The sequence below is a fragment of the Canis lupus genome, chromosome 1, assembly GCF_011100685.1.
Source record: "Canis lupus familiaris isolate Mischka breed German Shepherd chromosome 1, alternate assembly UU_Cfam_GSD_1.0, whole genome shotgun sequence".
NCBI classification, from domain to species: Eukaryota; Metazoa; Chordata; class Mammalia; order Carnivora; family Canidae; genus Canis; species Canis lupus.
This window is the reverse complement of record NC_049222.1, coordinates 65,393,354-65,403,187: the sequence shown is the minus strand read 5'-3', so window position 1 is coordinate 65,403,187 and position 9,834 is coordinate 65,393,354. Positions and strand designations below refer to the sequence as shown.

The following is a 9,834-nucleotide window of genomic DNA, read 5'->3' as shown; positions in this document are numbered from 1 at the left end:
GGCCGCGTCAGAGCCAGCGGCCACGCGGGGGCGCGCGAGGACGCCGCGGGACTCGCCCCGCCCCCTTACGTCTCTTTGGTGAAGACGCACCGCGTCCTTCGCGACGCCGGAGCGCGGGGGGTCGCGGTGACGTCACGAGCGCGCCCGAAGGTGCGGCCGAGTGGAGCCTGGCGGGTGTGCAGGAGGTCCGCTCCGGAAACCGCAAGTTAGCGTCCCCGGACTCTATTGTGTTGTAAAAAAAAAAAAAAAGAAAAAAAGAAAAAAGTTAAAAATTCTTTCGTCTTAAGGGACTGAGCACAACTTCTAGAGCTTTCTTTCCAGCGTAGATTACGTTTGCTGTTTCCTGTGCCCCTTTTCGGCCACGACAGCTTCGTGCCTGAGCTCAGGGTGCCCCGAGCCGAACTTCCGGTGCGTTTGCTCTCGGTGGCGGGCGGCACCCGCGGGGCGGGGCGGGGCGGGGGGGGCTTGTCTCCCATTCCGCCCGCCCGGGGAAATGCGGAGGCGTCAGGGCCTGTGACGCCCCAGAGACTCCTGGCTCGCGCTTCGGGCCTCGGCCACAGCATGACCCAACTATGGCCCCCTCGACTCTCCGGCCCCTGGAAACCCTTGAGGAGCCACCCCCACCATCCCTACCGCCACTGTCCCCCCATACCCCCCCACCATCATCCCCACCCCCACTCCCCACCCCATCATTCCCCTACCCACCCCCCACCATCATCCCCACCCCACCCCCATCATCCCCACCCCCATCATCCCCCTCCCCACCCCATCATCCCCATCACCCCAATATCCCCCTACCCACCCCTCCACCATCATCCCCACCCCCATCACCCCATCATCCCCTTACCCAGCCCCCCACCATCATCCCCACCCCATCCCCCCACCCCATCCTCCCTACTCTCCCATCATCCCCACCCCCACTCCCCACCCACCCCCTCACCATCATCCCCACCCCACCCCCATCATCCGCACCATCACCCCCACTCCCCCTCCATCCCCACCCCCCACATCCCCTCCATCCCCACCCCCATCACCCTGACTCCCCCACCATCATCACTCCCACCCCCATCATCCCCATCATCCCCATCATCCCCACCATCCCCACCCCCATCATCCCCACTATCCCCACCCCCACCCCCACCATCCCCATCCCCCCCACCCCCCAACGACGTCCCCGTTAGTGACCTTGGTGTTCAGGGCGGCCTCCGCTCAGGCGGCTGGTCTGATCCCGCTCGGCGTCGCCCCGACCCCCGGATGTGCCGCGGGTCCCTCTCGCTGTTGTAAGGAGCGAGGCTGGCTTTCTGGTCGCCGCGGGAGATGAAGCGGACCCGGTCACAGGCCCGTCCAAACCCGGAACCCACCCGCCTTCTTCTTGAATGCAGACCTTGTTTTCTGACGCTGGAAAATCTCTTGAACTAGCTCTTGGGAGCGTCCTCGGTGTTCGTCGACTTTAGGAAATGACGCAGTCACAGCCCCCGTTGCGGATTCAGGCCGATGCTTGAGCGATTTCTGATACTTCAGTTGAAAGCATGCGTATGTGTTTTCAGTAGTTGCACACCTGTGTCGGAGACACTTGCTCGCGTGTTCCGCAGTTGGCCCAGCGGCTACAGGGGCCTTCCCAAGAGCTTCATCGCCCTCGGGGGCCGAGTGCCCACCCTTCCCACACGCGGTGATACGCCTTCACCTCCCCTGGTCCTTCCGAACTACCTTCGTTTCCATTTCTGCGCATCCAGATACCGCCTTCAGGCCTCTCCTCAAGTGCCTTCATGACTTTTTTTTTTTTTTAATTAACCAAACAAATAAATACTTCGTCTTGTGAATTCACATAGCAGTTTCTCAGTGCTTCTCTTGTAGAGCTTAGGACTCTGTATTCTATGCTATTTATGTGCAGTTTCTTTACTAGAAATTACATCCCTTGATTAAAAAAGGATGGGTGTCTCTGAATCTATTGTAGTGCCTCGTGTGGTGCTTTGCATGTGGGTGGACCCCTAACGCTTGTCGAATGAATACAAGCGTCGTTAGGAATAAGGTTGCAGCACAGGGGTGTTCAGATGGCACACCGTACAAGAGCCCGGTAAACAAGAGTATGTTGATTTTTACATTGCAGATAAATGTAACTTCTCTGAAATCACAGACAGGCCTAAGAGTTCTGGAGCAGTGCAGAGCTAACTCCTACAAAAGCCCACATCGGGTTCATAATGACCATACACACTCAGGGGACCATTCACCTCCGTACTGGCACGCACCTGCACAAGTCACACCTGTCTTGACGGCGGCATTCCCAGTGACACCTGTGATTGGTCCCTCACTTACCTGGTACGTATCAAAGACTTGCTTTCCGTTGCCCAACTTTGACCTTGATAATAGTGGGGGAAGCAGCACAAACTATTCAGAACTTGCCTCAAGTGTGGGTGTGGGATCAAGCAACAGCCTGGGCAATTGTGTGCACACAGGCAGAGCTCCCCTGGGAAAACATCATTTGGGTTTCGTGACTGCATTTTACTCACGAGATGGAGTGTTTTCTGATTTCACAAGGGCACCATATGCGCTAGTAGCAGCCCTGCCCCAAGCATGCTCCGGAGTCACGCAACTCTACGTACAGCCCACCATCTGTGAAGATTCGGGCTAAGTTCTTTATCTTGCTGTGTCAAGGTTTTCTGTTTCTTCATCTATAAAATGAGGATAATAATGTTGATATTTCTTCTCAAGCGTCCAACAGATTGGACTGCTGATCTCCCCATGACAAACCTCTTACAGACTTTTGACCTTGGCTGATGGCATTCTGATGCTTCTAGCTCTAGATTCTGTGACTTCCCATCAACAGAATGATGAAGAAACCTGCCCAGTGTCATCCCATTAGTCAATGACAGAGCTGAGACCCCACCCCAAGCAGCCTGTTGGGAAACTGCTCTTTACCACAGTCCTTAGACGCATGCGTACATACGTTCTGTAGCTTACACGATGTTATGTCTAGTGTGAGTCCATGTTTGTTATACGTTCATAGGGATTTGTAAGAAAATGCTGAAAGGATATATACCCGTATATTTAAGTGATGGCTTGATGTCTTTCCTTAATTTTACATGTATGTTTTACATCTTCAACAATGAAAATAATGTTACTTTTGTCGTAAGGAAGACATCCTCACAGATTTTTTTTTTAATTCAGGATTCCAGATGGACTTCGTTTCCTTTAATCATTCTCTGTTTCATAAACATCTCATTCCACAAATTTTTGAGTTGTTCAACCCTGATGTCAGAAGATACAGGACATTTTCAGGCAAATTTCTTGGTATTTCTGGCAGAGGTGGGCTATAGAACTGCTATGCCTATATGTCTGATACAGTGTAGTGTTTCAATTTTCAGTGAAATGCGGAATTTGTGATGGGGTATTTATCTTGTCAAGTATCATCTCCACAGTAGACACTCTTCCATATCCTAAATAGAAATTTCCTAAACATAAACTCAAAGACCTCCCGTGACTTTTATTTTGTACATGGAAATAACTTTTTCCTATTTCATAGTGTCTCAATAATGTTAGATTTTTCTGAAGGTAAAAGAAAAGCATGATCACATTTTTCCTATCTTAAAAACAGTATACAAGGAAATACAGGCTAAAATGGCTATTGCCTGGTACTAAATATATTGCATGAGTATCTGCAATATACAGATTGAGGGAAGAGCCCTTGTATGTGGGAAAGGAGAGAAATTTCCAGTTTCTGATTATTATGCTGTCTTGCTTAGAACGCTCTTTAATAAATACTGGCATGTGGCCCAGAGTCCCAACCTGTGGCTGTTTGAGCTCTGCTAAAAGACTTTAAGGAAAGTCCTGAACCTTTGTTCTTAAGTTTCCACTTAAATCATTTGTAATGGAAAGAATGACTAAAGAAAAAAAATTCCTTCTTATAATGATTTTTGATCATTATAATGATTTTTGATCATCAAATGATTTTGATTTCAGCTATTTCCCTGATAAATTATTTTATTTGTGTACAGAATGTAATGCATACATTTCTGCTTTTCCATAATGCTTTCCTGAAAGCCATGTCTTCAAACAAACTGTACTTTCCAAAATGTACATTAATATGATTCTCTGACAACTCAGAGAGGTTGGTATTACTGCCCCTATTTTAGAAATGGATAAAATAGGACACAGGAAGATGAATAGCCTACTTGGGATCATTTAATTGGTGTGGACAGAGGGGGCATCCTGCAGCCCTTTTAGTAGCACCAGAGGTATGTTCTATACCCCCAAATCAACAGAAGACAGCTACTGTACACCCCCACCGTCTTGAAGTTAGTTTTCAGTCAAATTCATACCTGCATTTCTTTGTAACTTCAAGGTCAAAAAATCTTACCTACACCATTCATTCTGTTTACAAATTGCCTATGCTTCTTTTCCCCTAGCTTCTTTCAGCTGCTGACCTCTTTGAAACTTTCCACTGTAAAAGCCACAATTTCATTGTAAGCACTCAACATCCTTTGTAGCCCCCAACATCCTCAGAGAACCATACCTTCACTTTCTTGCCTTAAATGAAACATGACATCCCCCCAAAGACATCATCACTTCCCTTGAGCCTTGGCAAACAAAAACTGCTCCCCGCCCCGGCCCCGCGTTTCAACATGCTAAGAGAGCTTTGAAAGTCCTGTTGGCAGTCTAGGTTCTAGCTGCCAGTTCCAGAAGATTTTATTCCTACCTGTATACAGCTTCCCACCCTCTGCCCCCTTTTGAGTCTCAAGCATAATGATCATTATCCACCAGCTCTAGATCACTTGCCCGGATTCATGGAAAACCTGGTCCAAAAATACTGCCAAACTCCCACTGTAATCTCAGACAACCTGCGCATCCCCATGATTCACAGCTCCTCCAGCACCAGGATTCCATTCCTGTTTAACACAACTCATTCCTGTGGCAAAATGCCTAACTTCACATTTACCCAAATACTCCAAGAACCTAGTGACTCTGGGTGACTCTAGTGACTCTTCACACCTCTGCAAGCACTGTCCCAGCAAGTTTGACACTCTCCTGACTTAGAAATTTCTGTTCTTGGTCTTTCTTCAGTTCTTTCAGTTGCCCTCCCATCTTCAAATTTCATCCCTGCTCAGCATAGACCCCAAAGGCACATCAGTACCTTGAATTGCTTCTGGGCACCCACCGTGCCTCCCTTCATCTTTGCTATACTCCCTGCCAACTCCTGTGGTTATCTGAGTGGTTAAGAAAGTGGTTAAAAATGGGCTGGGGAAGACTATTTCTATCATTTAGTAATTCTACTTTGAACAATTCATTACTTTTTCAAGGCTTCCATTTCCTTAATTGGGAAATAGTAATATCTGTCTCCTGGCCATCATAAATTATTATGAAGCTTAATTGAGATAATATATGTTAAGTGCTTAGAATAGTACTGGCTTCTAAGTACTCAATAAATGTTTACTATTGTTATAACCAAACTGTTTGCTGGTGTTTCTAAAAAAAAAAATCACAAAACCAAATTAATAAATGTCAGTCCATGCCCACATCTGCAAAGCAAAACAATCCAACAAACATCCTCCTTTTCTACCCGTACCCTAGATATTGCCTGTTTCAGGGAGACTTTTGAGAAAATACCCCTGGAGGGCCTCAGAACCTCAGATTTCATCATACTAATTACTTGTTCTCCTCGTCAGAAGTAGATAGGATTAGCAGGCTGGCTCATGTCTATTATTTGTAAGTCAGGAATAGCAAAGATTTCCTGTGACCACTCCCCAGAAGGCAGACTAGAAGAAACAAGCAGAAAGCATGAATAGACACCTCACAATGGAGAAAACATCAGTGGCCAAGAAATATTAAAAGATGCTCATCCTCAGGTGTCAGGGAAATGCAAATTAGAACTACAATGAAATGACTTTGCGAAAATGAAAAAAATTAATATCAGACATTGCACAGGGTATCCTTAGGATGGACATATAAATGATATAGTTGCTTTGTGAAATATTGAGGGGTATGTTGTCAAGCCCAATAAGGCAATACTGGAGGGTCCAGCAGTTCCATCCATTGAGACTCACATTTCATTGACAAAACAAAAAGCACAGAGCTTCAAGTAACCCTATCCACTGACAGGAGAATGGATAAATAGTTGTATAGTGGTATGTTCACCAGCGGAATATTTTAAGATTTATATATTTGAGGGGGAGAGAGCACAGGTGCACAGACTCGAGAGCAGAGGAAAGGGCAGAGGGAGAGAATCTCAAGGAGACTCCCTGCTGAGTGTAGAGGCTGAGCAGGGCTCCATCTCACAAACGTGAGATCATGACCTGAGCCAAAATCAAGAATCCAGTGCTTAACCGACTGAGCCACCCAGGAGCTCCTCAACAGAGGACTATTAAACACACAATAAAATAAAGCTGCAGTAACAACATGAATGAATCTTAGAAACAATATTGAAAGGTTAAAGAAAACACAAGTAAATGTATGTATTATAATGACACTTTACATATATTAATCTATTTAATTCTCATCTCTTTGAGGAAGGTAATATTCTCTCATTTTACAGACGAGGAAACTGAATCACAGAGGGAACAGTTACAGATCAGTGACTTGCTAACAAGCAGAGGTTGCAGGATCTAGCTAACATTTATTACATGCTTACGTAGTATCAGGCACTATATTACCTTGCCTAGATTATCTACTTTATGCAAGATGTTCTTGTAAAATGTTCCTCTTGTTTTTTGTTGGGGGGTGGGGGTGGGGGTGTTACCTGACAAATCTCCCTAAATCAACACAGTAAGTTACGCTGGAGAATCCAGTTTATCACCTGGCTTTATACTCTTCTCTTAACACTTTCACCTAAGTGCAAACTCAGTGGATAGGTCTCTCTTCATTTAAATGGTCTCCTGAAGCATTTTCTAGGTTTCACCTCTGGAAATGGAATGCAACTCCCAGCCAATGTCCTAAATCTCTGAGGCCCTGGAATTTCCCTTCAGTCTACATTTTTCAGAAAGCCAATAACTAAGAGATCTAAAAATGAAGGGATTCTTTCCCCAAGGGCAACTACACATGCCACCACCACCACCACATCCCCAACATCTCTTCCCCAGTCTTCTTTCACTTATATCCCTAAGACCTAAGGGAAGAACTTGAGTAGCTGGAGGAAGAATCATTCTTTTCTGCATCACAACCTTAATCATGCTTGTAAGTTTGTCACTTAGCATTATATTGGGGGGGGGGGGGGGGGGGCCGGGCAGGGGGGAAGAGAGCCAGGAATCCCAATCCTGTGCTTTAGGCCCTGCTCTACCATCTAGTTGTTGGGTATTGGGCAAATCCATTAACCTCTCTGGGATTCATTTCCTTCCATAATCCACTTCAGTTTTATTTATTTACTTATTTTTTATTGTTGAAGCTTTTAATAATTAATAGAACAATTAGAAAATCAGTAAAAATATACAAGATCTGATGCTATACCCAGTAAATACAGAGTACATATTCTTCTGAAGCACACGTGTAATGTTCACAAGTATAGACTGTATCATGGACTGTAAAATGTCTCAATAATATTCAAAAGATTAAATTTCACAGAATATATTCTCTGACCACAACAGAATTAAATTAGAAATCAGTAACAATAAGATACCTAGAAAACCCCCAAATATTTGGAAGTTAACACGCTTCCAAATATCAAATTACAAGGAAAATTAGAGGGTGTTTTGAATTACGTAATAATAAAAACACAAAATATCAAAATATTTAGGTGCTACTAATGTACTTTTTACAAGGAAGTTTGTAGCTTTTTTTTTTTAAGATTTTATTTATTCATGAGAGACATATACAGAGAGAGGCACAGAGACATAGGCAGAGGGAGAAATGTGTGGAGCCTGATACAGGACTTGATCCCAGGACCCCAGGATCATGACCTGAGACAAAGGCAGGTACTCAACCACTGAATCACCCAGGTGCCCTAGAAGTTTGTAGCTTTATTTTTTTTAAGATTTTTATTTATTCATAAGAGAGAGAGTGGCAGAGACATAGGCAGAAGCAGGCTCCCACAAGGAGCCCAATGTGGGACTCGATCGCAGACTCTGGGATCATGCCCTGAGTCAAAGGCAGACGCTCAACCACTGAGCCACCCAGGTGTCCCAGAAGTTTGTAGCTTTAAACACCTATTTTATTTTATTTATTTATTTTTGATTTTATTTATTTATTCATGAAAGACAGAGAGAGAGAGAGATACAGAGACACAGGCAGAGGGAGAAGCAGGCTCCATTCAGGAAACCCAACGTGTGACTCCATCCTGGGTCTCCAGGATCAGGCCCCACGCCGAAGGCGGCACTTCAGTTTTAAACTTAAACGTTTATCAAATGCCTCTTAGGTGCCATGGACCCTGCCAAACATCGGGGTTTTAAGGATAGATAAAACCTGATTAGCCACAGAGGAGCTCCTAGCCACTAAGGAGCTTTCTTTCTTGAGTAGAGGACCGTGGATCTTGGTGCCTTCAGGTGGTTAAGCAGAGTGTGGGTAACCAGGTGATGGAGATGTTGCAGACACTAGACAATGTCACCGACTGTTATGGTTGAGAGCTCAGCTCCTGGGTCAGTCATAAGTAAACATACGATAGTTCTAACCCTCATGAACTCTGTGACTTCAAGCAAGACTTCTGAAGAATCAGTTTCCTCATCTCTAAAACAGAGATAAGAATTATGCTGCCTTCATTTTGAAGATCAAACAAGGTAATGCATATAAGAAAGGGTGGAAAATGATCAATAAATGTTACCTACCCTCCTCATTCTCCCCTTCAGCACTATTATTACTGTTAGCATATCAGTCATTCCTTAGGCAAGGCATCATGGCAGGGTTTGGAGATCCAGGCAGAAGTTGTCCATCAACACTAGCTCAGCTCTGGTGTACTCCCTGGGGGATGGCACTGAAGATGAACATTCAGTTCTTGGTCCAAGACCTTTCCTGAAGATACTGACACATGTTAACAGGATGATTACTGGCTAGTGCAAAGTGGAACTGATTTTGGAGGAAGTTATTTCTAAATATTCTGAAGTATGAGGGGTGTGTGTGTGTAATTTAGCATAGGATAAGCAAGAGGATGCATTTTAGATAAATGAAGGATCGTGTTGATACATACTTTTGTGTGTTTAAGTGAGGATGTTTAAGTGAGGAGTGGAAATCATGCTGAATAAATTTGAATTGATCTAAAAAATTCTGGCCCAGAAGTTATAATGAAAGTGACTACAAAGAAATTATAATTAAGAAACTCTTATGCATCTTAAAAATATAACCCAAACAGAATATTTTATAGTGTGTATATATGCATATATGACATATATGTGTGTGTATGTATATATATATATATATATATATGTGACTCAGTGCTAATTTTGTAAGTATACAAAGAATGCTTACAAATCAGTAAAATGATGAAAACCTAATAGAAAAAATACGAAGGACTTGGACAGAACATGCAGGCAAAAAGACACAAAAATAGCCAGTAGATGTGGGAAGATGTTCAACATCATAGATAATTAGAAAATGAAAGTGGGAAAAAAAGATACCATTTTAGCAAAGATTAAAAAGAGACCAACATAATCAGTGTTGGCGAGGGTATGAGTGTGGCATAGTCATACACAGTTGTTGTAAACAAGTTAGCATAACTTTTATGGAAGAATAATTAGTAGTATCTTTTTAAATAAAGTGTGTAACACTGACTCACCGCTAAAAATTATCTAAAAAATATACCACTCATAAATACACCAAGTTCTATACACAAAGATGTTACTCAGAATTTTTTAATAGCCAGAAATGTTCTGTTAATGAAGAACTGTTTAAACAATGATAGACCCATGCAATGAAGAATGA

The 9,834-nt window shown here is 43.9% G+C and overlaps 1 long non-coding RNA gene across 1 annotated transcript; it reads left to right on the top strand.

The window, feature by feature from the left end:
- Window positions 1-88: 88 nt before the first annotated feature.
- Window positions 89-1,944, top strand: LOC119870675. The gene is made up of 2 exons (XR_005353115.1): window positions 89-408; window positions 1,383-1,944. It is a non-coding gene; the product is annotated as an uncharacterized LOC119870675 (long non-coding RNA).
- Window positions 1,945-9,834: the final 7,890 nt, after the last annotated feature.